The 7,683-nt window shown below is 43.6% G+C and overlaps 1 pseudogene; it reads right to left on the reverse strand.

The window, feature by feature from the left end:
* Positions 1 to 3,257: 3,257 nt before the first annotated feature.
* Positions 3,258 to 3,646, reverse strand: LOC101572666 (annotated as a pseudogene).
* Positions 3,647 to 7,683: the final 4,037 nt, after the last annotated feature.

A 7,683-nucleotide genomic window follows, 5' to 3' on the forward strand; every position in this document is an offset into this window, starting at 1 on the left:
CCAAATTTTTTGAGGAGATGCTCAATTCCTTAAAGACACTTTTGAGTCATTTTGTTGTGCAAAGGAGAGTGTTTCATCTGTAAACACAGATAATGTTAAAGTTAGAAGAGAAGATGAAAGGTCTAGCACCTCACCCACACTGCCTCTGTGTTGCAAAATTTTTAAGCTATTAGAGGAAACCCTGAAAAACAGGAAGATTTTATTAGGTGCACCCCAATCAGCTGGACCTCTGTCCTAAAGGCTGAGTGTGGCACCAGGGAAAAGCTTCAGGACTTTTATGTGTGGCTGGAGTCCATGTGATTACAGCTGCAGAACATGCCTGAGGCTTCAGAGAGGTGAACACTCTCCTAGTCACAGCTGGTTCCTCAGAACCTTTTCAACCTTTGGGGACAGAAGGATGCCCTAAACCTAGATGTCCCAGATGCCATGGGGAGTTACACACAGGACTCTTTCTTCAGAACCATCATGGTCATTCTTGTCAGGGACAGAGCAGAAGCCAGCCTCCAGGAAAACAGATCCTGATGCAGACAGGCTGCCACAGGACTCTGTAGAGGGAGCACAGGCGTCCACCTTATCTGTACCCTTGCACAGGTATGTAACTTTCAGGGAGGGGAGTTTTCTGGAAAATTTGCTCAAGGTTGGTTTTCTTGTGAGTTCTGCCTTATTTAAGGAGTTCACATGTGGTAAGAGGCAAGATTCTCTCTCTTGGGGCTCAGAACATTCCTTCCCCTGTCTGGCAAGCAGAGTTGGTTGGCTGAGGCAAAGAAGAGTGGAAGGAATCCACTGACCCTCAGAGCTCAGCAGGAACTGAGCGCCGACACCTGGCAAGAGGGGAAACGTAGGGCTGAGATGCACAGGGCTACGGTGATGGCTGGGAGGAGGAGGTCAGAGGGGGCGGTTGGCATCTCAGGAGGGAAGGGCTAAGGAGCCAGGTTTGAGATGTGAAGGTTATGGAATGCAGGAACACAGGTCAGAGGGGAATGGGGTTGCCAGGCACAGGAGAGGGCTACTTGCCTCCCACTGTTTTCATTGGAATTTGAGACTATGTGACAGATTTTTACAACAGTTACAAAATTGTTATGGCAAAACAAGAATATAGATACATATGATTAATACCTTTGCCCTAACTGCTTCTACTGTTCCCATGATCTTCCCTTTTCCTACGCAGATAACATGATGCAAGTCGTGAGATCTCCTCTGCTCTTGCTGTTGGGCCTACTGGGGCTGCCATGTCCTCTTGGGCTGTGCCTTCAGGCTTGACCCCATTTCAGTGGCTCCAAGTTCAGCACATACATACAAACCCTCTCCGGTGTGACCAGGCAATGATTGCTGTCAACACACTGAACCAGAGGTGCAAGGCTAGAAACACCTTTCTGCATGACACTCTCCAGAATGTGATTAATGTCTGTCATACACACTGGGCACCACACGCTGCAGGAATGGCCAGAACAAGTGCCACCAAAGTGCCAGTGCTGTGCAAATGACTGCTGCCAGCTCGCTAGGAACAGCGTGTATCCTAATTGCCACTACGCTGATACTCATGTCACCAGAAACTTCATTGTGGCCTGTGACTGACCTCAACACAATGACCCTCAAGATCCCCTGGTTCCTGTACAATTGGATCAAATTATCTAAAGTTTTCATTAGGTTTTTCTCTGTGTGATCAGGCAGTTTCTATTATACTTGGTACTGATTTTTCTGTTTCTCTCCTTTTTCTTCATCATCTTCATTTTTGATTTTCTTGTTCTCATAAAAGAAAGTGGAGGTGTTGGGAGGACTAAAGTGCCCAGGATACTGTGGCAGACCTGGGAATGAATGTATGGGTGAATAATTTTTTTTCCCCCCTTTGGAACCGGGGATTGAACTCAGGCCCTTGTGCTTGCCAGGGAAGCACTCATTCTACTGAACCATCTCCCCGGCCTGGATGAATAATTTTTGTCTGCTCTGAGATTTGTCTGTAGTGGAGCAAACAATCTATTGAAAAGGGGAAAGTTCTAGGCCTTTGTCACTATTGCCAAGCCTCAAGTCACTGCATTCACAGCAATAAAGAACTTCCTGCTGCATTCGAGCGAGTGAGTGTGTTTGTGTCACCTCTGAAATCATCTCCCGCCCATTTTCCAACAGGACTTCTGTTCTCGGGTCCTATTATGCTGTGTGGCAGATTGGACAGATAGACTCCTGAGTTGTGGTTATATTGAGCATAGATTTTCTAAGTGCACATCCACTGGCAAAGGAGAAATAATTACATTTTTAAAGAGGAAAGTCTGATGTGCTCTGGTGGCAGGATTGCAAAAGTGGGGTCAAGGTGACAGGAAAGTAAAAGGCACACAAATATGCCAGACTTTGCATTTTATTTATTTTTTTTTAAGGGTGGCATCTTTACTCTCACTTGCAAATGATCATCAGCACACCAAGGAACGAGTTCTTGAGTCCTATCACACAATGAACATCTACATTTTTTGAGACAGGGTCTATGTAACCCAGGCAGCCCTGGATCTTCTATGTGTCCCAGGCTGACCATGAAGTAGTGATCCTCCTGCCTCAGCCTCCAGTGCTAGGATTGCAGGCATGCCCCAGCACACCCGGCTCATCTAGTGATTTTGGTTAAAATAAACTAAGTGCAGCCCAAGCAAGTACTTTGAGCATCACTGTTCTAATTCTGCTTCAGAATGTATTACTTTAAGGTGGGCTGCTGCATCACACAAGTTACAGAGAGCTATTTACTACTTTTTCATAGATAAAGCCCCTGAACTTTAAGAAAGTATGAAGGAGAAAGTTATTTAACCACTTCCTTTCTTTAAAGAATTACTTTTTTTCTTTTTTCTTACTAAATTTAAGAAAGAAAAAAAAAGGAGAATACTGACATACACATGTCTTGAGCTAAATGGTATAAGGAAACAGGTAACAAATACTCATTACATTTCTAAGAAATAGGAGGTAAAAAGGTGAAAGCTTTGGAGAAAGTACACATTTGTCCAGAGAAGCCAGATATGCTACTCTCTTAAAGTGAAGGGAACTATTATATAACATAAGAAATAATTTAATGTGTTTTGTAAGAATGGAAATTGAGGGCCGGGGAGATGGCTCAGTGGAATAGGCGCTTCCCTGGCAAGCGCAAGGGTCTGAGTTCAATCCCTGGTTTCGCCAATAAATAAATAAATAAAACCCAAAAACAAGAATGGAAATTGACTTTGCTAAAGCTTCGTATTCCACAAGAGCATCTACAGAGCCAATCCAGGAACAGGAGCTCCTTTCTTCTATCCATTTACGTGGTAGTTTTCATGGATTGGTGGCTGGATGTCACAGACAAAGACCAAGAGATTGTCCAGGACCTCTTCCCTCTTCTGCCGGAAGTAGCTCTGCAAGACGGCCATCTTTTCCTGGGTCTCCTTCTCCACTTCACTGCTGCACGGGATCCATGGGATCCTAAGGCCGCAGCTTTCTTGGCCTTGAACTCCTTCTCTCTCTGCAGGCGGTACTGTTCGATCTCAGCCTGGGCTTCTTCTTTGGCCTGCTTCAGTCTCCGGTTCTTTAGCTTGCGGACCTCAGCCATCTTCTCCGCGGCCTGCTTCTTGGCGTGCAGCAGCTGTTGAATTCCTTCCAACTGGCTAGCAATGGCTGCAGCGGCCACACTCAGGCTGTGCATTTTATATTGTATAGTGTTCTCTCCAAAGTGGTTGCACTGATTACCAGTTATGGGAATGGAAGATTGATCAGGCAATATAGGAACTGATTTCTATTTTAACCTCCCTGGTGCTTGAACACAAAATAACTGGTTAAGTAGCTGGAGGAGAAACCCCCAAGGTTGTGACAATCCTGCTCCCCACTACCCGCCTGGTCCGCCCAATCTGCCTGGGCACTTCCCCCAGTGTTGTCCCCTGAAGGCCCTAAGTTCTAGAAGTCTCGCGAGAGCAGCCCGGGCTCACGGCTGCACGCCCCGCCCCAGAATGCACTGAGGACCATAAAGTGCGCGCGCAGCCCCCGGGAAATTTTCAAAAAAGTCAAAACCAAACAAAAAGCCTGTACGAGGCCAAGCCAAATTTTCAAGCCACAGAGACCAGGCGGTGGCTTCCTTCCGTCCACAGCATAACTGCTAAACCAGCTTTGAGGAGGACCACCCGGTGAGAGAGGCTGCAGGATGAAAGGAAGACCGGAACTTCTCTCAGATATCCGGCCCGCGCGTCTGCTGGGGTGCTAGAGGTATAAGCTGTGCATTTTAAATGATGTTCTTCCCAGCCCAGGGTCTCTCTCTGGCTCTCTAGATAAGACTGACAGCAATGATTGACAGGGGGCTTAGTCTTCTCAGAGGCACCATAACTGCACATGTGTCCCAGAGTTCACTCTCAGAACATTGCTCATGAGGTGAAGTCCATGTCTGTGAACCTTTTTTCTTTTCTTTTTTTTTTTTTTTTTTTTTTTTTTTGGTGGAACTGGGGATTGAACTCAGGCCTTTGCACTTGACAGGCAAGTGCTTCATCCACTGGGCAATCTCCCCGGCCCCAATGTCTGTGAACCTTTAATGAGATTCAAATGGGGAAAGTGTTCCTGAAGGTCAGGGCCTGTCTAGCATGTCTGTACTCTGGCCTGGCACTGTACAGATTGTGTGTACCTTTGTTATCCTTCTCTCTGCATCTCTCAGAGCACTGTACGGAGGGCTAGCCTGGGATGTTTCCTATATTGACCTGGTAGGAGGGGAAGTGGTCTCCACCCCATTGTGCTACCTGCTCTACCTGTGCCTCCTTGAGGTCTCCCTTAGAGTCCAATTGTAGTGCTATGAGCCAGAAGTTTATTGAACAGAGGGGGCACAGAAAAAAAGAACAGAGCCTAAGGAAACTGGGTCCTTGTAATTCCAGCATGCTGGAGACAAGATAGTAAGGGATTCCTGGATGCAGGATGTCCGTTCTTTGTTCTTTTACCTGGGAGGTTACCAACTAGTGATGTGTAAACTAGCTGGTGAATACTGGAGGGCAATATAGATAACAGTTTGCTTCCACCAAATATTTATGCACATTCCTTAGCCTGTTTGTAGCCCTCAATAAATGTGAGAAGTTTCCCTGGCTCAGGGATCACTTAGAGAGAGATTAAGCTCAGTGAGACTCCTGTGACTGATTTGATTTCATCCAGCCTTGCCATCTTTTTTGTGTCTCTAATCGTTCTACAGCACTCAACCAACTCCTTGGCCCTGTATGACAGCCAGTGCAGGCCAATGTAGAGACATAGTTTTAAGACAAAAGCCTGATGTCCCAAGAGAGCAGGGAACACTGGACTGAGCCCGAGGAGGGTTGCTGTCTGTTTGCAAATTCCCGGAAAGATGGGACCCAAAGCAGCAGATAACAGCTTCTCCTGCAGGCGCTCTGTCCTTTGATCCCTTGCTTGGGAGGTTATCAGCTAGCATTTGTGTGAGCCTAGTGTTAGGCAAATGGTGGAAGTTAATAGATATAGTAGTTTGTATTCACTTAGGTAATTATGCACATTCCTTAGTTGCCTTTACCCCTCAATAAAAGTGAGATGCTTCTGAGGCTCTGGGCTCACTTGGAGAGAGACTAATCTCAGTGAGACCTCTGAAGGTTCATTCATCAGGTCTTCTCGTCGTTTCTTTCAGCACTGACCCATAACATAGAACAGGCCAGCAATCCTCTGTGCCTTCACAGGATGCTTGTAATTGTTTATGTGTCCCTGAGTGCAGAGTCCTTCTTATGTGGAGGTGAAGCAGATGCCAGAGAGAGAGAATCATCCTTTCTCTTTCATTCATTCTGTGTCAGGCCATTGGTGGGAAACTGGGAAATGAACCAAGGAAAGGCTGTACCACAGTTGTTTTTATTTAGTTATTAAATTTTAAGACAGGATATGCCTTACTATTTTGAGAATCTGCCTTAGGATTTTTTTTTTTTTTTTTTTTTTTTGTTCCTCGAATGCCTTCAGGGCACTTTTGGCCAGCGGGAGAGGTGTGAGGTTCGAACTCCAGCAACCTGAGGCTGACAGCTTTGTGGAAGCAGCCACTTAAAGGCCTGAGCTAGGGCCAGTCCCCCGAGAATCTGCCTTAAATAGGCCTCAAACTCATAATTTCAGTCTCTTTAAAAAATGGTGCTGGAAACCTGGCTTTTCATATGTCGAAGGCTAAAATTAGACCCATGTCTATCACCATGCATTAAGCTACAGTCAGTGTGGATCAAAGACTTAAAAATAAAAGCAGAAACACTAAATCTTCTGGGAGAAAATGAACGTAGAAATCTTAAAGATGGAGGGGTAGGTAGAGAGTTCATGAACAAAAACTAAATTGCATGGGAAATACTTCAAAGAATCAACAACTGGGGTCTCATCTTTTTGTAAAGTTTCTGCACTTTGAAGGAAATCTTCAAGGAGTAAAAAGAAAACCCACAAACTTGGAAAAAATTATAGCCAACTGTCCCTCCAGAAAGGCCTTTGGTTTAGAACATACAAAGAATTAAAAAATCAGGCACCCCAAATTCAAAGACTTAGCTAATCAAAAAATGAATATCTGAGATGAATATAAACTTTTCAGATGAAATACAAATGTCAAGTGAGGTCCAGGGAGATGGCTCAGTAGAATAAGTGCTTTCGCAAGGGCCTGAGTTCAATCCCAGGTTTTAAAAAAAAAAAGCAAGTAAATATATGAAAAATGTTCAAAATGATTAGTCATTTGAGAAACACAAATTAAAACAACATTGAGATTCCATTTCATCCCAGAAAAAAAAAGGCTAACTCGAAGAAGTCAGACAATTACAAAGACTGGAGGGGTGGAGGGGAACAAAGAACTCTCTCCACTGTTGGTGAGAGTGAAGACTGGTAAAACCACTATGGAAATCAGTGTGAATATTCCTTAGAAATCTAGGATTGGAGGTTCCATTCAACACAGCTATTCCCATCCTGGGATTTTTTTTTTTCCAGAAAAACTGAAAACATCATACTGCAGAGATATATGTGCACTCATGTTTATAGCTGTGCAATTTGTCATAGCTAAATCTTGCAAACAACACAAATGAGAAATAGATAAAGAAGATTCAGTATTTGTACACAGTGCAGTATTATTCAGCTATAAAACAGGATCAATTTGAGGCTTTTATAGGTAAATCGATGTAAGCAGAGACCGTACTATTAAGTGAAATGAGTCACACTCACCTGCAAACATTGTATTGTCTGCTTAGTGTGAAAACCTGAAAGAGAAAATAAAATCTGTACAGTACAACAGATTCTAGGAAAAGAGAGTGAACCTATCCAAAAGGAAGGAATTGCTCAGTTGAGAAGGTCAGGAGAGGGAGTGGGGGAAAGAGATATATCTATGAATATAAACATGATGGTTTTAACAACTGTCCTGTGGATTTCTGCAGGCCTATGGCAAAGAAGAATTAATGCTTAATTTGTTTTGTCTCCTCTTTTCAATTGTTTCTCTTTTTTCTCTGCCTAGAATGTTTTTGTTTTTGTGGTACCGGGGATTGAACTCAGTTTTCTCTGCCTAATATCTTGCATATTCGTTTTTTTCTTTCTTATTCCAATTTTGCATGCAAATATCTGGTAATAGGAACAACTAATTGGAAAATAACACTATGCATTACAAGACATACTGTGCAATTTCTATTATTTTGTTAAAGTAATAAGTGAAATTCTGTATCACTTGTAATTTTTATGTTTTTATACTACTTGTACTCTCTTTTTTAAATTTTT

This window comes from Octodon degus, unplaced genomic scaffold (genome assembly GCF_000260255.1).
Source record: "Octodon degus isolate 3935 unplaced genomic scaffold, OctDeg1.0 scaffold00456, whole genome shotgun sequence".
Classification (NCBI taxonomy): Eukaryota; Metazoa; Chordata; class Mammalia; order Rodentia; family Octodontidae; genus Octodon; species Octodon degus.